Raw genomic sequence first — 25,747 nt, 5'->3', positions numbered from 1 at the left:
CCAGCACTTTGGGAGGCTGAGGTAGGTGGATCACTTGAGGCCAGGAGTTTGAGACCAGCCTGGCCAACATGGTGAAACTCCATCCCTACTAAAAATACAAAAAGTAGCCGGGCTTGGTTGTGTGTGCCTGTAATTCCAGCTACTCAGGGGCTGAGGCAGGAGAATCATTTGAACCAGGGAAGGGAGGTTGTAGTGAGCCAAGATCGCACCAGTGCACTCCAGCCTGGGTGACAGAGCGAGACTCCATCTCAAAACTGAAAAAAAAAGCTTCTATATTCCCGCGGGGCTGAAAGTGTAGTTGTCAAATGGCTGCAAATTGTACAATCTACCCAAATGGTGGGAAAGTTATTCTGTCAGCAGAGTTTTATGATGATTGCTGGAAGCCTGTGAGTTCAGACTTCTCATCTAATCTAATATGTGGGGAAACTGAGGCCCAGAGAGGGGGTGATTGGTCCAAGGTCAGACAAACCGTGGCAGAGCAAGGTGTGAACCTGGCCTCTCTTTCCTTGGCCATTTGGGCTCCCCTTCGGAAATTCTAGAGCATCAGCCCACTACACAGGACGGGAGACAGTCCTGTATCTCTCTCTGACATCTGACAGATGGGGCAGGTCAGCTGCCGTTTTCTGGTTCAGCTCAGACGGTGAAGGCAGGGGAGGGAAGGGTTTTCTGGTTCAGCTCAGATGACGAGTTAGGGGAGGGAAGTGGGAGGCAGGGCTGAACGTCATGTGTGTACATTTCACTTCTTTCTTTGCATTTTGGTTACATTTAACAATGTGTTACCTCTTCACAGAGTCATTTATATCATTTGCAGGAGGCCAAGAATGACATCAACATCTATTAAAACCTAACGTTTCATGTTCTTCTCTGTAAACACTCACATTGCTTTGTTTCCAGATATAAACGCAAAGTCATTCTCAAGTTGAATGGTTTCTTTCCAAGAAACTTGATGTTACTGTAATGAAATTTACCTAATTAATCTCCTTAAGGAGAGAAGGAATCTGATGATGACTGTTAATAAAGACCTCAACATTCTTCTTGTAATCAGAGCAAGGCAATCTACAGATTCGTTGTGGGAGAGACCATAACTTTCCAAATAAATCTTAGTAAAGCTTTGCAGACAGGGCACTTGAGTTGCTTCCCCACTTGGCTGGCTTGCTTTCAGCCTCAGTGAGCCCTGTACAAACTTCTCCAGAACTCTGGATGTGTTTCTATTCACCCGTGGCCTTGGACCCAACGTCTGTGTAAGAACTCATGGAAAAGGTGAACGAGTCACGAAGGAAACCCTTGGTCTGCGCTACTTCAAAGCCATCCCCTCCCCGGCCACCATCTGCGCGTCATATGCATGAACCCACTCCTCAATACCTTCTCAGTAGATTGGTGGCACCAAACAGTGAGTGTGGAGCAGAGCGGCAGCTACCCTTTGCCGGGGGCTTCCCTGAAGACCAGTGAAGCCATCCACACAAATGTAACCAAGAATTTCTCCTTGCAAAGGAGCGAAGTGTGTCACCAGGGTACAGGAGGCCACACTGGGAAGTAAGGAGAACACTCCCTCTGTCAAGCAGGCCACAGAGGGATCAAGCAGGCCACAGGAGAAGTGGCAGCCACAGGGAGGAGCTTTGTAAGAGATACCACTCTGTAAACATGTCGAATGAGTGCTGGCAGTTATTAACCCTGGAACTGGGGATCAAACAGATATACAGGGAATCACTGGGTGGAAGCCTGGGAAGGGTGGGTCAGAACAGTGCAGCAGAGTTTGAGAAGTTATAAAGAAAGTTTAGGGATGCAGCAGGAATCCAGTGTTCAAGGCTGGAGCAGCCAGTCAAGGAGACAAGTACCCAAGAGTAACTGGATCCTCAGCCCCCGAAAACAGAGCTGAATCTGTTTAAGTCCTTACTGATTCAGGACATGAGCAGACTGGGAACGGAGGTGGGTCTGGGTTTGCAGATGGCAAGTGGGATAAAAGATATCAAGGCAGGTAATATGCTAGACTTGACATTATTTCAGCAAACAAGGCCATAAATAGTCCCAGGAGGCCACCAGTGACCTGAGTAGAATTTTCAAGAACAGAAGCCTTCCACCACCCCTCCCCATCCTCCATTCCATCAGTGGAAGAATGTTGATTCATTCACACTTATTTTTTACATATGTTCTTACATAGCCATCGGGTCCAAGGCCATGGGTGAATAGAAACACACCAAGAGGTTCTAGAGAAGTTTACAGGCCTTGGTATGATAACATTCTGGAGTGATTCATCCCTAAAAGTTCATGGTGGTCATGCTATGCTGCTCCACTACCCTGTTAAGGGATCGGGAATCTGGAACTGGGCTCAGCCTTCATTATAATTGCTGGTTCTATTATTTGTGTCCCATGCTGGATTGTAAGCTCCTTAAGGGCAGGGGGCATGTAGATCTATTTCTATAGATCAGCTTCTGATACAGTGCTGGCACAGAGTTAGCACTCAAGAAATATTTGATGAATGAATGACTAACAGTGGCAGACAGCACAGCTACACTCAAGCATCGCCTTCCTCCTTCCTCATATCACATCCCTGTCTCCAATGACTTTGGGGTTGTCCGTGTGACTTGCTTTGGCCAGTGAGATACAGGAGGCCATGACACAGGCTCGCCTGAGCAGCAGCCTGAAGTGAGCGTGTGTGCCGTGGCTCCGCCTCTTGCACTGCTGCTGTCTGCCATGGCTGTGTGCTGCTCCTGCAGCCTGAGTTCCAGAACAGGAAGATTCGAGAAGACATGAAAAGCAGACCCAGAACTGGCGCACAGCCTGGAGCAGAGCCGTAGTCCATCTGCTGCTCTTGAGTGCTGTGATGGAGACATGAGGATTTGCTCTTGGGAAACAGATTTGGGAGTTATTTGTCACCACGGCGAAAGCTCTGCGCTTGGAGGAACAAGGCCTCTTCTATTCAATTTCACCCACGTGCTGGCACAGTGCCTTCAATTCCTTTGTTTTGCCAAAGCCAAAAGCAGATGGCAAACCTTGTACCACCTAGAAAGCAGCCTTTTTGCTGTCTTCTCCCAAAGAACACCCAGAGCGCTTCCTCCACCCCACAGAAACCTAATGGTTAACTGTCAGGGGTGCTTAAAGTGAAAAGTGGTCTGACGGCAAGTTTACATATCATATTTTAAACATTTACACAGTTTTAAAATAAATGCATGCCTGGGGCCCTCCCTTTCTTCACCTGCCAGCAAAACATGTTCTCTCCAGTTCTGCAAAAAGCCAGAGCATTACTTGGGCGCTGGAGGTAGAGTTTTATGTAGAATCTGCCAACAATCTGGTTGAAATCTCAAGGCTTTTCCCTCCACACCAGTCTCTGATTTTGGGAGGAATTTTGAGTATAAAATGTGCATGTGACTTTGGGCACAAGAAAAGACAGAACAAAAGAATCCTGGAAACACTGGATCTTTTGCTCAGTTCTACTGTTACTCACTGAAGTTTTCTATATGATACTAACTTCTGATGAAAAGGGGAAAAATGCAGTCAGATCTATGAGATAATAAGCAGCCAAATATTTGGAAACAACTCAATGGTTCACATTTTCATCAGAGTCCATAATGACATCCACCCTCACAGTTCTCGGTCTACCCTAATATTCTGACAATTCCAAATTCCACATTTCCCACCTTGGCTTTTCTCCTGATAGCTGCTTGATTATTTACAACACTTCAGACTTCCCATTTGAAATTCAACTTTGGGCCAAGTGCAGTGACTCACACATATAATCCCGGCACTTTGGGAGGCTGAGGCATGAGGATCACTTGAGCCCAGGAGTTCAAGACCAGCCTGGGAACATGGTGAAACCTTGCCTCTACAAAGAATAAAATTAGCTGGGCATAGTGGTACATGCCTGTTGTCCTAGCTACCCAGCAGGCTGAGGTAGGAGGATTGCCTGAGCCCAGGAGTTCGAGACTGCAGTGAGCCATGGTTGCACCACTGCACTTCAGACTGGGCGGTAGCGTGAGACCCTATCTCAAAACACACACACACACACACACAAACAACTTTGGCTATCCCTTTGAGCACTGCATCTTTTCCATCATGACCTATATTGATTAAGGGAGCACCTTCCACCCAGTCGTCCAAGCCAAAGAGCCAAAGACTGGGTGCCCTATTGGATGCTTTCTTCTCCCTCAGTCCGTATGTTTATCTGGTGGTTATCGAGTCCTGTGCTGCTATCCCAAACACTTTGTGGGATAAAGCTGGCTCTAAAATAGTACTGTATGGATATATATTTGCATGAATTATTATGTATGTATATACTCTCCCTATATATATTTGTATGAATATAAAGGCTCTATTTGTAGTATCTCTGAAATTTTCCTAACACTCTTTTCCTTCATCCCACTCAGCATCCCCCACCCTAATTGTCTTAGCTCATCTGGATGATTACAAAACCTCCTCACTGGACCCTGTGTCCATTCTAGCCATGGCCCCCTGACCCATAGTCCATCCTTCAGACCAGAGTCCTCTTCTTAAGCACAAACCTAATGACTTACTCCCTTCTCAGAAAGCCTGCTGTGGCTCTCTGTCAGCTACAGAAGAAAGCTCAAGACATGGAGACATTGGTGCCTGGTCTTCACGAATTTTTGAGATTCATCTTCTGTGGTTCTTCCAGCCAAAGCACAACAGCCATTCTAAACGCCAACCATTTTCACACCCTATTCTTTTCCCCTGTGTTTACCCCAGGGGATCCCAGCTCATCCTTCATGACTCAATCCAAGGACCCCGTCTGTTGTGGAGGCTGATCCCCAGCAGAGCGAGGTAGCCCCTCTCTGAACTGTTCAAAGCACTGGGACAGCCCCAGCAGCACTGCTTTTGATGTCATGTTGTGTTTGCCTCCTCTATCAAACTGTGCATGGTGTAAAGGTGGCAAATCTGCCCTAGCTGTCTTCATCCTCAGGGCCACTCACATTGTGTATGTCCTGTAGACATCATTAAAGAAATGGAAGATAAGGCCAGGCGCAGTGACTCACGCCTATAATCCCAATACTTTGGAAGTCCAAGGCAGGTGGATCACTTGAGACCAGGAGTTCGAGACCAGCCTGGCCAACATGGGTAAAGCCTGTCTCTAGTAAAAATACAAAAAATTAGCTGGACGTGGTGGCACATGCCTGTAATCCCAGCTACTCGAGAGGCTGAGGCAGGAGAATCACTTGAACCCAGGAAGCAGAGGTTGCAGTGAGCTGAGATCACATCACTGCACCCCAGCCTGGGCGACAGAATGAGATTCTGTCTCAAAAAACAAAAATAAAATAAAATACCTAAAAGAGAAATAGAGGCTGGAAGAATGAATATTAGAGTAAGTTCTCTAGCCACAGCTTGTGTATCCTTAAGTGGACAAACGACTTAGCACATTAATTTTCCTATCTGTAAATAAAAATCAGAATGAGACTCCACCAGGCAGATTTTTTAAAATGTTCTTTTAAACAGATGGACAAAAATATGATATTCTCCCGACATTATTTCTGTATGGATGATGACATTTGCTGTATAATTAGAACACGAAGATTCTGGTTAACACTGACATATCTCAGTCATGTCCCAGTGCTGTAATATTAAAGCGGGGTGATGTTAGGGATGAAGAAGTCTAGAAGCCAAGCTCTTTCCTTAGTAATAAGAAAGCCTGACAGCTTCTTTTTCACCCATGCAGAGTTCCCAGACTTCTATTTTAGTACAGTCATTAAGAGCATGGACTTTGGAGTCAAACTCCCTTGGTCTGAGTCTCATTGTAGTACTAACTAGCCCTGTGACTTTGGGGAAGTAACTTAACTTCTCTATACCTGGATCTTTCTATGTGTAAATAAGTATATTAATGGCACCTCCCTGAGAGGTTATTATAAGGGTTAAATGAGTTCATGCAGATAAGGCATGGGAAGATAGCACCATGCAAAACGTAAATGCTGTTTAAGCCATGTATTTTCTGCCAAATACTAGATACGTTTTCTAAGTATCAGAGATTATTAGATCCACTTTAAATGACATTACTGGCCGGGCGCGGTGGCTCCCGCCTGTAATCCCAGGTGGGTGAATCGCCTGAGGTCAGGAGTTCGAAACCAGCCTGGGCAACTGGGCAAAACCCCGTCTCTAATAAAAATACAAAAAAATTAGCCTGGCGTGGTGGCAGGCCCCTGTAAGCCCAGCTGCACGGGAGGCTGAGTCATGAGAATCGCTTGAACCTGGGAGGCAGAGGCTGCAGTGAGCTGAGATTGCACCACTGGGCTCCAGCCTGGGGACAGAGCGAGACTCCGTCAAAAAAAAAAAAAAAAAAAAAAAAAAAAAAAGACATTGCTCCTGTATAATCAAGGGCTATTTTTGCATTTCTTTGGCTTCTTGCCATTAATTATTGTCCAGCGTTTTACAAAATCCACACAATTTTTACGGCATGTATATGGAGACTTAAGAGAAATAGAGCCAACAGCAGAGAGAGCTTCTGTGAGTTCATCCTCCGCTGCCTGCCTTCCCGGGCCTTACCCTGGTGTGGGCCTGTGTCACTGCGCCATCTAGTGGACAGAGCGCGCATCTGCCGTTTGAGGCCCTCAGACAAGCCGGAGGGAAGGGTTTACAGCCCTGACTGTCCTGATCCCTCCGGCCAGCTCCCGGATGATCTCATAACACCATCCTCTTGATGTGCATCATCAGCACTAATCGTCTGGGACACCGGGAATCCCTCTTGTAAGCCGACAGCTCTATTGATGAGTTCAGCCTGTTCATCCTCTGGCAAAGCCGTCTTGGCAAAAGTCAGACAGAGAAGAAAGGAATGAAAACTGACATGACCATATTTATAGGAACAAGAAAGAAGCTAGCCAGCATTCACCTATATTTTAATCAGCATATAACAAACAAGCCGGCAAGCAAGACGGCCAACGCTGAGCAACTTTTTGACCTCCATTTCTGGCATCAATGCATTTTGGCACAGGGAAGCCTGGGGCTGACAAGGGCTGAGCCGACTGAGGGCTGAATCTCGCTTTATTGAAGTGTTTTTAGAGAAGGCCAACTGCTCTTTGTAGATGATTAAAAGCTTATCCCCCAAGGCTAGTAAGCACCCTCCTGCCAATAACTCAGCTCTGGCATGCAGGGCATGGGGTATTGAACACCGTAATGGGGAGAGAGCGTCCACATAAAAACCCAATCAAAGGTGAGGATTGCTTTTGAGGGGCACTTGGAGACCAATAATCCACCTTGCCTTTAGTTTCTATTTAAAGTTTCTGGCCACAGTAACCAGGCAGACCAATATTAAACTTGAAAGTCAGTGAGTTTTGAATCAACAACTGAAATCACTTGCTTGGGCCCCAGTTCAACACATGCTGGCAACAGACGTATTAACCAAGGAGATGGGAATGGGTGAGTTCTGCTGTGCCCTGTCCGGGTTCTGTAGGTGATCCCTGTATCTCAGTGTCCGTGGAAAATTCTGTATTAGTAGAAGAAAGAATAAAGTCTCCGGGACACTATTTATCTCACACCACCTATTTTTTGATGAAAAATCAATTCCAAATCAAGAAGAATGATTTAAGTGGGAAAGGTCTAAAATTATTTCAAAATAAATGTTTTTAAAAAAATAGAGCAGGGAGTGAGAGCTATAGTACAGGCATGTCTAGACATGTAGGTCGGTTCTTATGTCTTTCCCTTTTTGCTACTTTTCAAACCACAGAGTTTAAGCCTTGTTCTTTTTAAAGGCCGATCAGAGAAAATAAACTGAATCAAGGCAGCACTTCGTGAAACCCCTAAAGGACAAGCAGATACGGAGCAGTCCCGTTTAAAATGCAGAGGCCTGCAAGAAGGAGGAAAATCTTGCCCTGTCTCCTCAGTGACTAGCCGTCCCGTGCCAGGCAGCTCAGTTTAGGTCCTCTGCTGGTTGGCCCTATTGGACACAGATCCTGCTGAGCCTGGGGCCAAGAGAGCAAGACTTCAAGCTGTCCCTTCTCTCAACAAACTATACAGGTCCCAAAGAGGTTAAGGTTACTCAGCTAGTCAGTGGCAGAGCTGAGACTCAAAATTCTAAGCTTATGTTCTTAACTTCATTTCATTGCTTCTGCAAAAGGAACACATTTAGGGGAAAATTCGCTCATTCCAAAAGCTTTTGAGTTCCAACAAAATGTGACAATACCACCGTGAATAAAATATAGCTCCTGCCCCTAGTGAGTCTGCCATCCAATAGAGAATACAAACAAGTTCAGCAATAGAGACAGAGCAGTGTGGTGAGTGCTGTGGGTGGTGGGTCCATATGCCAAAGGCACGTGACAGGAGGCATCTGAGTCAGCACTGGAGGGTCAAGGAAGGTTTATTAAAAACTTGACAATGGGGCCGGGTTTGGTGGCTCATGTCTATAATCCCAGCACTTTGGGAGGCCTAGGTGGGAGGATCACTTGAGCCCAGGAGTTCAAGACCACACTGGGCAACATAGTGAGACCCTATCCTTACAACATACATTTTTAAAATTAGCTGGGTGTGGTGATGCACACCTGTAGTTTCAGCTACATGGGAGGCTGAGGTGGGAGGATTGCTTGAGCCCAGAAGGTTGAGGTTGCAATGAGCTATGATCATGCCACTGCCCTCCAGCCTGGGTGACAGAGCAAGACCCTCTCTCAGAAACAAACAATAAAACAACGACACTGAGTTCCAAAGAGTGAATTAGAGCTTGGGCGTGGTGGCTCACACCTGTAACCGCAGCACTTCGGGAGGTCGAGGCGGGTGGATCACCTGAGGTCAGGAGTTCCAGATCAGCCTGGCCAACATGGCAAAACCTGTCTCTAATAAAAATACAAAAATTAGCTGGGCGTGGCAGTGCACGCCTGTAATCCCAGCTACTCAAGTGGCTGAGGTATGAGAATCGCTTGAACCTGGGAGGTGAAGGTTGCAGTGAGCCAAGATCGCGCCACTGCTCTCCTGCAAGATTCTATTTCAAAAAAAAAATTTTAAAAAGAGTGAATTGGAGTGAATCAGAAGAGAGAGGGGAAAATAATCTAGAAAGGCCTCCAAATGTGGAAGAATATGATAAACTTGGGGGACTCCAAGAAGTTGAACATGGTTAGAGCATAGGGTGCCTGTACACAAATAGTGTGTACATGTGTGTAGGTGTGTTAGGTGTGCACTGCGTTGGTGAGGGAGGAGTGTGGGTAGAAGAAAAGGAGATAAAACCCATGAGACAGGCAGCAGGCAGATCAGAAAGGTCTTGAATGTCATGCTAAGAAGTTAAGATTTTAGCTTGAAGACAATGGACCTTTTATGGCCAGTGAGTGTGCTTCTGCTCCTTGTAACCAAAGAAGGGTAGCGAACACACACTGGTATCTAGGAAGCCAGGCCAGGTTGAGATTTGTTGATGCAAACTCATGCTTGTCAGCAGTTCACTGGCTGTTATTTAACCTCCCACCATGCAGTTTCCTAGTCCTGTCTCGGGGAAGAGAGTTGTAAGGTCCTTAAGTCTTCATCCTGGGATAACGAATCTATGAAAAGTATCCCAGAAACACCCTGAACAGGGTCTAGGAAACTTGCAGCCCATTACAAGAGCCCCGGAAACAACTCATAGGTGCAGGGAAACACTGGGCTTCTACTCCACTGGCTTCCGCAGAGCATGTGAAAAGTCAAGCACACGGGTTTGAGGCATTACAGATGTGAGACGCCATGCCCAGCCTCTAATTCACTCTTTGGAGCCCAGACCTGTTTCAGGGCCACAGAGCCGGGCCTACCATATTTCAGGTTCATTGCTTGTGCCTCACTGAGCATGTGCTGGGTGCCCGGCTGCCCTAGACAGCTGTGGAGGATAAAGGGAAAGCAAGGGAATGTTCTTAAGGAGCTTGGGGTCTCTGTGGAAATGATGTAGACTCAGGAACAGTACCCAAATCTGCGGCACAAACAAATATTTATTTTTGTTGCAGACTTATTTTACGCTTCACCAGGCACTGCTCCAGGCATTTGTAGACATTGTCACTTGCCCTGACCACAGCCCTACAGGGCTGGTATTGAAGCATTTTACAACTGGGTACAAGATCCAGAGAAGTTCATTTTTTCAGGACAGAACATCTAGAGGACATAGGGAGACTCCATCTCTACAAATAATTTAAAAATTAGCTGAGTGTGATGGTGCACACCTGCGTTCCCAGCTACTCTGGAGGCTGAGGTGGGAGGATTGCTTAAGCCCAAAAGTTTTAGGCTGCAGTGAGCTGTGATGGTGCCACTGCACTCCAGCCTGAGTGACAGAGTGAGACCCTGCCTAAAAAAAGAAAAAGGAAAGAAAGAAAACCAACAGGGAGACATGGCAGGTTCCCAGGAGAAGAGTAATATGACAACGATACTTTGGAAAGATTAACTGGATAACGATATTCAGGATAGTCTGAAGGTGGAAGAAACTATACATTTTATACTCATCTATGCAGCACACACGGCAGGAGTGTTGCTTTGGGAATAAGAAGAGGCTTGTAGAGTGAGACGTACGATCACCAAGGAGCCAGAGAAAAGCGCCTGTAAGAGCTGACCAAGTGCAAGTCCAGAGAATGTTTGTTCACCGATGATGAATGGTAGATACACATTCACACATACGTACGCTCTGTTAAAAGTCCCACGTCCTCTATCAGATCAGAAAAAAATTAAAAGAAAATATGCAAAGTTAACAAATCTGAATCTGAACTAGTTTAGGTGTTGATAACGTAGGAGTGGCCAACTTGCCATGTGAGACAGCTGTAACTGTCTGCCCAACCCAGCCCCACTCTACCCCTGTCCACAGCCTCTGCTGAGACATGGGCCTAGGTGGCCACATCCTACCTGCCTCCATCTCCAACATATACCTATTAGACAAGGAACAGATGTCTGACTCACTGGTCAGAAACTAGTCAACTCTCTCTTGAGACTCTGAAGTTCAATATGGAGACTGTAATCGAAAATAGGGTGTCCCTGGCTCTGTGCAATGCCCCACTCCGGTTCCCACGTGGCTTGTACTTTGGATCTTGTGTTCAAGCAATTACCTGTCATACACTTACGGGTAATGGCCCTTTGCTTGACCTAGCTCAAATGGAAGTCTGTTCTTCACAACCCAGTGCTTCCCGGCTAAGCGAGCTAGGCTAGTAGATGAGCTCTAGGCCAGGAGCTGCAAAACAGCAGCCTGCAGGGTGGATCAGAGATGTGTTTGCTTTGACCCACATTGGGTTGCTATTGTTGTTTTAATTTGAATGGTGCTGCCTTTTAGACAGGGCATATTCCCTTCAGCTCACTTCTGTTCCTCTACCGTCTATCACGTTACCATAATGCCTGAACCTCCTCATCATTTGGCATGACCTGCTTCACTCTTGTAATTACTTGAGCTTGAAATATTTAACCTAGACCCAGGTAGGGGTGTGTGTGTGTGTGTGTGTGTGTGTGTGTGTGTAGGAGGCAAACTATACATATTGATGAGAAAACCAACACCAGTAATAGTAAAACAGCAAAAATACTGGCTTGGACCAGAGTACCCTTTTATCTTTTCTGTTGTTCAAAAGGAAACATATTTTGTGAGCAAAAACCTTGGGAAACAAAGGGAAAATACGGTGTGTAATCAAATAAAAGGTACAGTCACGTTTCCCTGACATACTCCGCGGGGGTCATTATACAATTCAGTGAACGGGTACAATGGTTGCATTATTTGAGATGCTTTTGGTTGCCAGTGGCAGAAATCCAACTCAAATAAGGTTTTAAAAGGCGGGGGAGTTGAAATCTATTCAGTATCAAAGGAAGAGCTTCTGTAGAAACAAGACTTCAGGAGACAGAGAATCCAGCTCCATCACACTTCTCCCTTTCAGTTTCTTATCTCTGCCTTTCTCTTATTCTCTCCATATATTTTTGTTTATATTTCATTAGCTTTTTGGGGTACCGGTGGTTTTTGGTTATATGAATGAGTTCTTCAGTGGCGATTTCTAAGATTTTAGTGCACCCATCACCTGAGCAGTGTACACCGTACCCAGTATGTAGACTTTCATTCCTCACCGCCCTCCCAACCTTCCACTCACTGAGCCCCTGAAGTCCATTGTATCATTCTTATGCCTTTGCGTCCTCATGACTTAGCTCCCACTTATAAGTGAGAACATGCAGTATTTGGTTTTCCATTCCTGAGTTACTTCACTTCGAATAATGGCCTCCAGTTCCATTCAAGTTGCTGCAAAAGACATTATTTCATTCTTTTTTATGGCTCGGTAGTATTCCATGGTGTATATATACCACATTTTTGTCACTTGTTGGTTGATGGGCACTTAGGTTGGTTCCATATCTTTGCAATTGCAAATTGTGCTGCTATAATGTGTGTGCATGTGTCTTTTTCATGTAATGACTTCTTTTCCTTTGGTAGATTTCCAGTAGTGGGATTGCTGGGTCAGGTAGTAGATCTACTTTTAGTTCTTTGCCTGTATATATTCTTGGTTTTATTCTGCACATTGCTCGCTCGCTCTCTCTCTCTCTAAGTGATTGTTGGCAATCCCCAGATCTACACCATCCAAATTCAGCAACCATCTTGAAAAGAGATGTCTCTTCCCTACCATCTTGGAAACATGACTGATTCCCACAGGAGGGTTTTTATTGGCAACACCTGGGTCAAGCTCCAGGGACGTGGGATTCTCTGATTTGCTGACTCAGGTCATGAACCCATGCCTTTATGACCAGGCATGGGAGTCCACTTCCAAAAGAAGGGAAACAGGAGAAGACTTGCTAGAAAACAAAAAACAATAACTATACAACCCACTCAAATTGATTAAAAAAATTTTTTAATTAAATGCTTTTATTTAATGTTACTTTACGCAATGAAAGCATTTACACACGCAAATGGTAGGTATTTGGTTAAGCAGCTCTTGAGGTCCCTCTAAAGAACCCTGAATCTATCAAGCAAGAAAATGTTCCCATTTTTCTGGCAAGGGTTTCTAGGGTTTCTGAGATTTACAGAAAACAAAACCTTTCTTCCTCCCCTTTCTCTACAGACTATGTTCCAAACCACAAAGAGAAAGGAATCATTCATCCCTGTGCATGGGTTAATTAAGCAGAAAACTTTTTCCAAGGGTAGGAAGCTTGGTATTAGATAGAAAGAAAAAAAGAATGAGAGATGCTTTTGGAGTTTCTTTTTGGAGAAGAGAGTCTTCTTTTTTTGGAGAAGTCAAAAAAAAGTCTCTCTTTTTGGAGAAGAGAGTCTTTCAGAGTCTCCTTCTTTTGGAGAAGAGAAGGAGAAGTCACATGGTGGTGGGAGGTGAAAAGATGTCAATGGCAACGCCATCTATTTTGAAATGTTCCCTGAACAGGAGGCCAAATGCTTAGTGGTTCTCTGAGTCTATCTGTTGGAACAAGCTGGGAGAGACCAGTTAACTTCAACAATTCTCACTCTTGCAGAGTAGAATCCAGGGTGTAAGCAAAGATGCAACTATAGCCAGTACTTAGAAGGTGACAAGGAAGGCGATCCTTGAAAGCAGAAATCCGATTGCCCTGCAGGAGCAGATGGCAGTTGGAAGATAAACTCGCAATGGCTGTGATTAGCCAGCTGAGAAAGCTCAGAAAATGTCTGCCTAAAGATGGGCTCAGAGATGGCTTAGGAATATCTAAGGGGAGTTGTCTAGCCATAGAGAAAGAGGAACTTAAATTACTTGTATTGCAATCCGTCTGAAGACAGAACATGACCACAGTGTAAGGGAAGAAAAATAATTTTTTCTCTACCTTTCTGAGTTTGTAGCTGGGATGGACCCCTGTAGCAAAAGACAGATTAACAAGAGAAAAACAAACAGACATTTATTAGCATGTATATTTCATATATACATAGGAGATCCCAGGAAATGAGAAATTCTCAAAGTATCTTAGAACTCTGGTTTATATGGCATCTTTAACCAAGAACAGCAAATTGTTAGAGAAGTGACCAAAGGAAAAGTACTGTGAGTCTCTAGGGTTAGCAAATTGAGGAAAGGTGAGGAAATGGGAATTTGTCATGTGGATTCTTTGGTGCCATCTCCAGGACGAGAAGGATCTAAAGTTGTCTTCAGTGATCAACCTTTGTTCTTTCTGGTAGAGAGGCAAGGATGGACATCATAGCCTTGGTAAATTTATGTCTTGCTTTTAGGCTAATGGGGTAGAGCAGAGAGCTTTTCTTATATCTGCTTCTTCTCAATTGCCTTCAGCTCAAAATAATTTTTATGCCAAAGTGGCGTATCTTAGGGTGACATATTCTGGTCTCCTACAACAGACAGAGGCTACAGATGCCTGCCTGGCATCCTGAAGAGGGAGGAAGAGAGTGAGAGTCGGTCAGGCTGTTTCCAGCCAAATAGATGCAGGAGAGGGAGCCAGCCAGGCAGTTACACTCCAGGATGCATGGCTGAGTTCGTGTCCCAGCATATTTTCTCCTCGGCACTGAAGCCCCAGTTGCCTAGAGTATTTTATCATATGTAAGTTGTGCCATTATTTTATGTACCACAAAGAAGAAACAATTATGCCAATTATACTGCATCATAATGCCTTCCTTTCACTTTGGCTTTTAATCACTTTACACTTATTTTGACACAGATTTTATTCTACATCAAGCTTGTGCATAAATGACAAGAAAAATATAACTGAAATAAAAGGGCGGCAATAATTCCTAAAACTTCTTCAAATTCAATGTCTAATTCTTCTGAATCATTTTTAGACTGTCTTTGGTGTCTGCATTTTTCCTACACAATATCACCCTGTGTACCTTCAACAATGTTTGTAATACAGCACCTTTAAAAAAGAATTTAAAATATATATATTTATTTTATATATATATATTTTAATGAACTTATTTACTCTCATTCCTTTGTTTCCTAAAGGGAAGATAACCTCAGTTGCTTGTTTTCCTAGCCTTTCCTTTTATTTTCCCCTTTGGATATGAAAAACCTGTTCTGAATTATATATTATATATAATATATATGTTATATATAAAATATATATATATTCCAATAGACATTTGAAATTTGGACTGTTTATTTGATATTAGGATATTGATATTAAATTTCTTGGGTGTGATAATACTATACCGTAGAAGAATGTTCTTATTCTTAAAAGATACATGCTGAAGTGTTTAGCAGTGAAGTGTCATGTTATTTGCATATTACTGTCATATGATTCAGCAAACAAACATACAAACAAAATGTCCAAAGAAACATAAAGAGTGAAGTAAAGAAAATGCCTTCAAAATGATATCAACAGGAAAATCTAGGTAAAGGATATACAGGTATTCATGGAACTATGTTTTAATTTTTTCTTTAAGCTTAATGTTTTCCGAAATAAAATGTTATTTCAGAGTGGGGCATAGTGGCACACAGCTGTAGTCCCAGCTACTCATCAGGAGGCTGAGGCAGGAGAATTGCTTGAACCCAGGAGGCAGAGGCTTCAGTGAGCCGAATGGGGGAGGAGGGTACTTCACTGAGAAATCCACTCCAATAATTTTTTCCAAGTTTTCTCAAGCTGCCAACACCAGCTCAGAAGGTTTTGATACCAGTGCTTTCTTGATCTTACCAGATGGATGTCCACATACGTTTCCAGACAGGAATCATGATTCACATTCCTTCCCCCGAGGGGTCCTCAAAGAGTTTGCTCACTGAAGCATCAACGGTTGCTGCACCGTTTTCCAGGCATGACACACAAGAAGTAACAACCAGATCCATCTACGTGTAGGCAATGGCAACTATGTCAGAACTGCTGCTTGACTGACAGTGGTTGTGATGTGAATCCCTGTGTCAGAGATGTGAAAACATGGGGGTGTGGGAGAAGGTGTATCTTCAGATTGGACAGTTAACATACACATTCGTGCCGCTTGGCAGTTATGGATCTCAATGTGGACTAACCAGTTGGAAATCTGGGTTATAGGTCAGTCTTTGTGGGACCGGTGAGCAGGAGATATTCCCCTTGGTCTGACCAGAGTTTCTGGAATTCCACATCTGGATCATGTCTTGGACCATGTGACCCTTTCCAAGGTACCAACAGTCCGTGAAGCCCTATCAGCCTTCTCTTTTGGTTTTTTTTTTTTTGTTGTTGTTGTTGTTGTTGTTGTTGTTGTTGTTTTGAGACAGTGTCTCACTCTGTCACCCAGGCTGAAGTGCAGTGCGCTCAGCTCACCGAAGCCTCTGCCTCCTGGGTTCAAGCAATTCTCCTGCCTCAGCCTCCCGAAGAGTAGCTGGGACTACAGGTGTATACCACTATGCCCAGCTTTTTTTTTTTTTTTTTTTTTTAATTTTTAGTAGAGATGGGCTTTTACCATGTTGGCCAGGCTAGTCTTGAACTCCTGACCTCAAGTGATCTGCCCGCTTTGGCCTCAAAAGTGCCGGGATTACAGCCGTGAGCCATTGCGCCCAGCCCCAGCCAGATTTTTCCCCCTTTGGCATCTCTGTCTCTACCTGTATCTGGGGGCAGCAGGGATCAGCACTGTCTAAAGGAGAGATGGCAAGCTTGCAAAGAAGGATTTTTATGCCATGTGTATCCTTTCCAATATGATGGTAACAAAGAATGGGAGACCCTATTTCCCCTGGTTATATCATTGACTTAGCTGCTATCTGAGAATAGTAATGTCTACATTGCCTCCTCCTGTCTTCAATAAATATTAAGTTGCTGCTACACTTCATGGCACTATTGTGAACAATCAAAGAGAGACCCCAAAATAGTAGTATGAAGTAGTCCCATTATCATAAAAACAAAGGTCTTTGAAAGGACAGATAGGGATAATGATCCCAAAACATAGTTGAGGACACTTTTTTCTTTAATGAACTTATTTACTCTCATTCCTTTGGTTCCTAAAGGGAAGATAACCTCAGTAGCTTGTTTTCCTAGCCTTTCCTTTTATTTGTCCCTTTGGATATGAAAAACCTGTTCTGAATTACTCAAATATGCCTAGAACTCAAAAGTATGCTTGTGATTATGCCCCTTTACACATTTAATGTGGAAAAACCTCACTAACAAGAAAATAGGCGTGCTTGGAGATAATGAGCTGCCTTCCTCCTGTGGTCTCAATTCATCCACGTGTTGCTCCCTCAGTCCTTAGGTGCCCGCCCCTGCAGCTGCCAGCTGCCCTGGTGGTGCAGCTCTTCCCACCCTGAAATGTACCAACCCGCGAAATGCAAACTCTGGGTTGTTGACATTTTCTCAACAAAGGGAGGAAATGTAAGTAAATCAAGGCAAACAGAAGTGACTCAATCTGCTCTAACAGCTTTCTATTTTATGACCTGGAATATACAAAGACAGACACCAGAGATGAAGCACTGCGCCCAAGGCCATGCGGCTCCGCGGACCGGCAAGGCTCCGGCTACTGACACAGCCCTCCACCCTTTTTGATCACCTCCTCTTCACTCCATTGGTAACGGAGAGAGTCCCACCCTACCGTTCTGGGGATGGCTGAACACGCAATGCCCAACACTGGGAAGATGAGATCCACAGCGGTTTATGAGTCACCTACTCACAGCCCAGCGTAGACACTGCACGCCAAGCAGGGCCACACAGGGGTTGCACTCGGGAACACAATGAACAAGCAGGGGCTGTGGGAGACAGGCTTTGGAGTACCAAGAGGGTGGGGTGCCCCCTGGTTCCCATGGAAGGATGGGATTGGCCTGTTTGAGTCATTCCGTGGGCCCGCAGAGAACTGAAGCGCGATGCTTAGGGATAACCGGCACTGTGCCTGGTCTCCATGATGTGCAGTGTCGTTTGGCTACGGGACCTTATCCAGGGGAGCAGAGTGGGGAGGGAAACCTGTGGTCAGGCCATTTGAGGTCCTCTGGTTTCGGATGTGAAAGCAACATATAATATCGGGTCCTGATTTTAGGCCTATAACACATGCCCTTCACTGCGTCGCCTTCTTTTTCATCTTTTGTGTTCAGCTTACAGATTTCTCTTCACTCTTAGCCTGTTCTTTTCACTGTATCATTCTTCACTGGCTATACTCGTTACTTTCGTAGAGCACTGTTTCCTACCTGAGCAGCCAGATTCTGAAGCCTTCAGTGAAGGGATATTTTTCTGGGGGAAACAGAGATGGATTGTATACCCAGAAAGAAATAAGCACTATTAAGGCAGAATCTGATTCAGGGGTGGTTGCTGAGGTTTTCCCCGTTAAGGGCACTAGATCCTTACTCTCATGTCAGGTGGGGTCTGCGCAATCCAGAGCTATAGATAGCTTCACAGAGGAATCATGGAGACATTATACAGATGCCAAACATTTGAGGAGAATGACTAGCTCCGGCTCTGTAATTAGCTCTCATTCGATTTACTGTGCTTTGTTAATTACAACAAATTATACAGACGTGCGTAACCAAAGCTGCATGCTGCTGAATTAATTATAGATTTATAGAAGTTGCAAAAATGGTACAAAGATGTCCTGTGTGCCCCTCACCCACTTTTCCTCAATACTAAACTTTCCCATGCTGTTTGCTTGCCTTTCTTTTCTGTTCTTCTTCTCTTTCTTTTCTTCTTTTTTTGTCCTTCTTTTCTTCTTTCTTCTTTATGTGCTTCACAATCCATGTATATTACTTGGATAACAAGGAAGAGAGATTATTAAGAAGAATTTTTACAATATAAATTATGAGGTCACAAGGCGGTTATCCTCCCTCCCTTGCGTGTACAAGGAGGAAGGAATGTTGTGGTCCAGCTGAGGCCTCATAGTCTCGCTCCACCCTGGGGCTGGAGTGTCTGCTGTAACGTCAGGGCAGCAGCAGAGTTCTTAGCTTTGCTCATGCGTGGTCAGAGTCTCTTCTGTGCTGAGTCCAAGGCTGTCTTGCCCTTCCATGTGTCTGCAGCTCTCTGGCTTCTTGTGCTCCTTAGTAGGAAACAGCATTGTGCTGCTTCTGCTGCTGCACATCTTGGTCCTGTGTGTCAAGGTCCCCCCCAAGGTCCCCACACCTACAGTGGCCAGTGCTCCATCACTGGGGCAGAGGAGAGCTGCTCTTAATCCCTCTCAATGGGGTTAGTCACTTTCATCCTGGGCTTCAGACTGAAAACAGACACTTCCTAGATACTTTCTGTGTAACACATTGAAAAGTCACCTCCTCTTGGGCTCCCAAGAGCTCAGGAGGAGATCCCTGGCCTTCCAGCTGAATCACTGCAGGGGTGGCACTGTGGGGAACACAAGAGAGATAGCAAGTGGCAATTTTCATTTTGCTCCTGTCCATAGTTGCTATTAAGAAAATTAGGCCAGGCGAAGTGGCTCATGCCTGTAATCCCAGCACTTTAAGAGGACAAGGCAGGAGGATTGCTTAAGTCCAGAAGTTCAAGCCCGGCCTGGGCAACAGAGTAAAACCCCGTCTCTACAAAAAATTCAAAACTTTGAATCAGCATATGGATTTATCTTCATTCTCTTTCTATAGCCCGTTCTTTTCACTGTATCATTCTTCATTTGAAATTTGAAATTTGACTCTGACCACGTGTGAACAAAGCTAAGAACGCTGCCACTGCCCTGACGTTGCAGCAGACACTCCAGCCCCAGGATGGAGCGAGGCTAAGAGACCTCAGCTGGACCACAACATTCCTTCTTCCTTGTACACGCGAGGGAGGGGGGATAACCGCCTTGTGCTCTCATGGGCATGGTGGCACACACCTGTGTCCCAGCTACTCGGGAGACTAAGATGGGAGAATCACTTGAACCCAGGAAGCAGAAGGTGCAGAGAACAGTGATTTTGCCACTGCACTCCAGCCTGGGCAACAGAGACACTCTCTCGCTCTATATATATATACACACACACACACACACACATATATTTATGTGTGTGTATATATATACACATATATAGATATATGTGTGTGTATATATATACATATATAGATATATATGTGTGTGTATATATATATCAGTCCTGCCTGTTATGAAATCCAGGATGTTCTTATTGTTCTGCTTATGTTTTTCTATTTTTCCTGACTTTGATTTAAGATCCTGGAGTAACTTATCAGAGAGTATCCAATAATCCTCTTTTCAAACAGTTACTCAGAACAAGCCAGATAACACCCCTTGAGATGTCAGAGCAGGTGGCAGGCCTGAGAAGGACACCTGGGCCCCGCCATGTCACAATGTCATGTTGATGCTAACACTGGCCCCAAGTCACACTACTGAGGAGTGAGTCGGAACTTTGCTCCATGAGACTCTTTGGGCCACAGCCTTAAGAAGCTGAGGCTTCCCCAGGGCCTCCCTCCTACATAGTAAAAATTGATTTGCAGAAAGGAATAGAAGAAAAAATAAAAGAATTCTTAATTCTATTGTAAAATGCTGTTAAGTGACTATGTATGTAATGTGATGAACTAGCTGAGATTTTACAAAACTAACTGGTTTGCTATAGGGAAGTGTCCAGCAGAATATCCAGCACATGACGGGAGAAAGCCTGGCCTCTTGGCTGCGAGTTGCTAGTCTGGAGTCACATCCTCTTGGAGAGCCAGGTGCGGTGGCTCACACCTGTAATCCTAGCACTTTGGGAGGCCAAGGTGGGAGGATGGTGTGAGCCCAGGAGTTTGGGAGCAGCCTGGGCAACATAAGGAAACCCTGTCTCTACAAAAAATCTAAAAAGTTAGCTGGGCATGGTGGCATGTGCCTATAGTCCCTGCTACAATGGGAGGCTGAGGCAGGAGGATCGCTTGAGCCCAGGAGGTTGAGGCTGCAATGAGCTGTGTTCATGTCACTGCACTCCAACCTGGGCGACAGATTGAGATCCAATGTCAAAGCAAAAACCAAAATCAACAACAGATACTCTTGGATGTAAATCCCAGCTTCAGGATTAAACAGCTGTGTGACCTTGGAAGCAGTAGCTAAATTTCATCATCCATAAAATGAAGCTTACAGGAATGCTTGATAAATGAATTGTAAGGAGCAAGTGAGATGCAGCGTATACTGTACTTAATACCCTGGCACATACCAGACACTCAAAAATACTTGCTGTTATCATTTGAATAAACAAATGCTAATAATAAAGATAAAAGATAAAAACAAAATCATAGAGAAAAGCTTCTTCTCCCTGAATCAGCCTCTAAGTTGTTATTGTTCTTGGCCACCACCGGGTTGGCCAGAAGCAAGGTATTTTTAGCTGTAGGCATGAGGCAGAACTCACCCAGGGCAGAAGCAAAGTACAACAGGGCATTTCAGCTTTCTAGGCTGGAATTATTCACTCTTGCTTGATAAAAAAGCAACCTGCAGTTGTGCCTGCCTTTTCCTTATCAGTATGCTCCTGAAAAATTGCAGGGAAGTCAAACTTTATGCCTCATCTTATTTTAATATAAATGAATAAGGGAAGGTTTCTTTTTGATAGACCCTTTACCATTTGCCCTTTTACGTTATAAATTCTTGTAATTTTGTCAAAGGCAGCTGATTGTTTTATCCAGTTTCTTTAAAACAGGACATCCTGAAAGATTTTTAAATTGCCACTCATTGACTACATTTTTATAGATGAAACAGAGTGGGAAAAATCATCATCTTCCCAGCTAGCCCCAGTACTCTTAGGGAGGAAACTATCTTTGTTCAGGTAAATACCTTCGTAAACCACTTCAAATGGAAAATGAGACCCTGAAGATTCAACCGAGTAAAATAAATAGCCAAACTTCACAGCACTAGAAATAAGCAGACATTTGGGGGCAGAGTGGGAAGACTAGACTTGTTGAGCAACTCAGTGCTCAACACTGGACTTTTGAAAGGACTTTTGAAAACCGGATGGTGGTTACTTTTATATGTCAGCTTGGCTGGGACACAGTGCCAAGATATGTGGTCTAAATTACTCTAGCTGTTTCTGTAAGGGTGTTTCTGGATAAAATGAACATTTTAATATGCGAACTTTGAGTAAAGTACACTGCCTTCCATAGTGTGGGTGGGCCTTATTCAGGGAGGCCTGAATTGAATGAAAGACTGACCTCCTTTGAGCAAGAGGGAATTCCACCGCAGAGAGCCTTCGGCCTGGCACCGCAGCATCAGCTCTTCCCTTGCCGTCCAGCCTGGCAGCCTTCAGAGTTGAATTACATATTTTGGACTTGCCAGCCCCCATAAGCATGTGAGCCAATTCCTTAAAACAGGTCTTCCTCTAAATAAGCACACATCATATTAGTTCTGTTTCTCTGGAAAATCCTAATACAACCAGGAGGTCTAATATTAAATATGAAGTTATGTTGCTGTGAAGTGCATTTCCACTTCTTTTTCTCAAACACATTCCATCTGCATCCCAGCCATATACCTCATGCAAGTGGTTGTGTGTGTATTAGTGCATGTGCGTGTGTTCACACACACACGTGTGTGTGTGGTGTGTTAACCAAAGGAATGGGCTAAGTTTCATGTCTGGGTTGTCACAGAATAGAACCAAAATAACACCTAGTAGATGGCAATACAGTCCACAACCTGAATGAGTTTAGGAGAAGCAGGAATGTGGAGCTAGACACCATCATGAGAAAGAGCCTTTCCTCTGCCCCCGCAAGGAATCTGCACAGCTTTGGGGCCACCAATAGGTTTCCACAACGTTCAGGCCAAACTCAAGGAGCTCTTAAGAGACAGAGGGACTGATCTGGACATCTGAGTTCCATAAAAACCAAAACTTTTTTCTTTTAAATTCACAGACTATCTTTATATTAAGCATTTTCAGTTAACATACTCAGAAGCAGACCCAGGTGGCAGGTGGTAAACTTTGCTAGTGATTGCAGTTTGCTTCTAATTATTCATACTCTCCTCTGAGATTAAAGAAACCACCATACCACCAAATAAACCAAAACAAACAAAATAAAACCCTAAGAGAGGCAATGTGCAAAGAGAATGAGTTGATGCAACTGGTTTCTGTAGAAAGGCAAACATGGAAAATGCCTCCCAGTGTGGCCCCGGGTGCCCCAAGACCAATGCTGCATCACCAGTGGGCCATCAGTGCTCCCCCTCCTGGGCAGTGAAGGAAGGATAGGGGGAGGAGAGGAAGGGCCATCTTAGGACACTGGGGCGTGGGGGCCGCCCATGGCAGCACTGTCATGGTAGTCCATTCCCTGTGGTTAGTAGAAAGAACTAAGATCCTTAAGATAGCACACAATCACAGAAATGCCTGAACTAACTAAAAATAAAGATCTGAATCTAAATTATTGGTACCAAGGAGATGAATAAAGATCAAGATGGGTTTCAAATTTATGTGTCTTAGGTGAGGAAAGAAAGGCTAATTTGGGAACTGGGCACTGCCTTTTAAGCCAATGGCATCAGATCTTTGGATCAGTGTGTTAGGTAGGTATTGTTCAAACTGGTGGCCTCTTAGAGTTGCTAGGAAATACAAGTAGCATTGACAGTGTTTGGTGCTGTCATTCAAAAACTCGCCCTCCTTCATACAGCTTGTCTTATTCTGTCAATCAGAATGTTTAAGGGGAGCATAATATTGTTTTTAACTGCCTGAAAAAAATCCAAACACACTAACATTATTTTCTTTCTAAACCCTGTTATATAGTATAGGTCTATATGTGATGCAGATGCCAAATGAAAGAAATGTGAGATGCATGATTTATTTTTAAAACAAAACCCAACACATTCCCAGAGTGAAATAGAAAGGTCATAACCAATAAAAGCATCTAATCAGCCTCATTAGTATGTTCCTTTGACCACATTTTTCTTATTCAACAGAGCGTGTCTCCTCTGAAGAAGCAGTAGATTTCACAATAACACATGCAAAGACCAAAGAAGGAATCTTTGTGATGTAGCCAGCACCCATCAGACCATGGGGCACTTGCCCCAGAGGGAGAAGAAGAGACAAATATTTGAAGGGTAGCATCAACCTTCTGACAAATGCACGTATCTGTAAAGCTTAGTAAAATGGCAAAAAAGACATATCTGCACGCAACTACCAGAAATCTTACTGAGCTCCCAATGAAGGGCTCATTCTGATCCTAAGGGGTTTGGAGCAGATTTTTTTCAAGAGCTCATTCAACTTTTGCTGCAGTTGGTCTTGGAAAGAGAGAGGTTCTAGCCCCTGCCTCAGCAGGAGCAGATCTCTGCTTGGCATCAATGAAAGGTCCTGAGCCCAAGATTCCATAAGCAATAGGAAGTCTCAAAAGAGTCAATAGATTTTTATGATCTCAAGTTTGTCTTTAAGGGAACACAGTGTTTTGTGCCTTATGGATTCCTACCAAATCTAGATGAAAACTTGCCCTCAAGGGATTATTAATGTCTTTCCTCTGTGTCCTTGGCCACGGCTTCTCTTTCTCCTTTATGCTCCCTCCTCTTCCCCCATCCTGTGTCAAGTGCCAGACTGTCCCTGGGCTCAGTTATAGGCAGCCTTTTCTGTCTACATTCTGCCCTAGGTAGTTCCATCCAGTCCCAAAGCTGTAAGTATCATCTCTACCTTGTCAACTCTCACAGGGAAATTTTCACACCAGAGCTCTCCTCTGAGTATCCAACAGCCGACTGGACACATCCACGTGATCTACAGCTTCACATGTGCAACATGGACCTCTCGACTTTCCCCCCAGATCCATTTTACTATTAGTAAGTGGTGTCAACATTTATTCCACTGCTCAAACTAAGCCTAGGAGCCATCCTGAATTCCTCCCTTTATCTCCTTCCCCTCTTTCAGTTCATCATCCTGCTTCCACTTAGAATGCATAAGAGAGCACAGCTCCCCCAAAAAATGAGAAAATGGCTGATCTCTACAACACCATCACTTTTCTTCGAACCCACCAAAGAGCTGAGGTCATAAGAGATGCTGAATTCCAGTCTCCAAGGAAGGTAAACTGAATACCAAAGAGTGACAAACCCTGTGAGGACAGATGAGACTCAAATATTGTTTCACCTTTGACAGAGCAAGAAAGGAGGAGGTGGCTACCACACACGTAGGGAGACAGGAATTATCTAAAATTTTAACATATTCTTAAAAGCTAGCGTGGGTTAGAACATCAGTTTGGAATAGGTAGGATCACCAGATACAGGGGGAGTTTGTACCCACTTGCAAGCTCTTTCCACTGGCCTCTACTAGATGCTCATGAGAAAGACTGGGGAAGGGGCAAGGGTCCAGAAAGAGAGACTATCTGAGTGCTATAGGTGTGGGTGAAGCTCAATTAAAAGGCCACAACTGTCAGATTGGATTAAACACACAAGACCCACGTATATGCTGTTTGTAAGAAACCCACCTTATAAATAGAAACACAGATGGGTTAAAAGTAAAAGAATGATAGGCCAGGTGCGGTGACTCAGGCTTGTAATCTCAGCAATTTGGGAGACCAAGGTGGGCGGATCACCTGAGGTCAGGAGCTTGAGACCAGTCTGGCCAACATGGTGAAACCCCGTCTCTACTAAAAATACAAAAATTAGCCAGGTATGGGGGCAGGCACCTGTAATCCCAGCTACTCGGAAGGCTGAGGCAAGAGATTCGCTTGAACCCCGGAGGCAGAGGTTGCAGTGAGCCAATGTCATGACATTGTACTCCAGTCTGGGGATGAGAGGGACTTTGTCTCAAAAAAAAAAAAAAAAAAAAAGGAAAAGAATGAAAAAAAGATAAACTGTGAAATAATTAGTAATTATGAAATTACTAACAAAATAAAACTGAAATGATTATATTAATGCCAAATTAGATGTCAGAAAAAAGGAATATTGCCATGGATAAACAGAGACATTACATAGTGACAAAGTGGTCACTTCATCAAAATGACATTATAATCCTACATGTACTTAACAGAGCTTCAGAATGAAGCATAACTGAACACAAAAGAAATAGATGAATATACAATTATAATTGGAGATTTTAACACTCTTCTCTCAATAATTTTTATATATTTTATTGTACTATGTATTCAAGGTATACAACATGATATTTTGATATATTCATACATACTG

This window comes from Macaca thibetana, chromosome 8 (genome assembly GCF_024542745.1).
Source record: "Macaca thibetana thibetana isolate TM-01 chromosome 8, ASM2454274v1, whole genome shotgun sequence".
NCBI classification, from domain to species: domain Eukaryota; kingdom Metazoa; phylum Chordata; class Mammalia; order Primates; family Cercopithecidae; genus Macaca; species Macaca thibetana.
Note: the sequence above shows the minus strand (reverse complement) of the source record.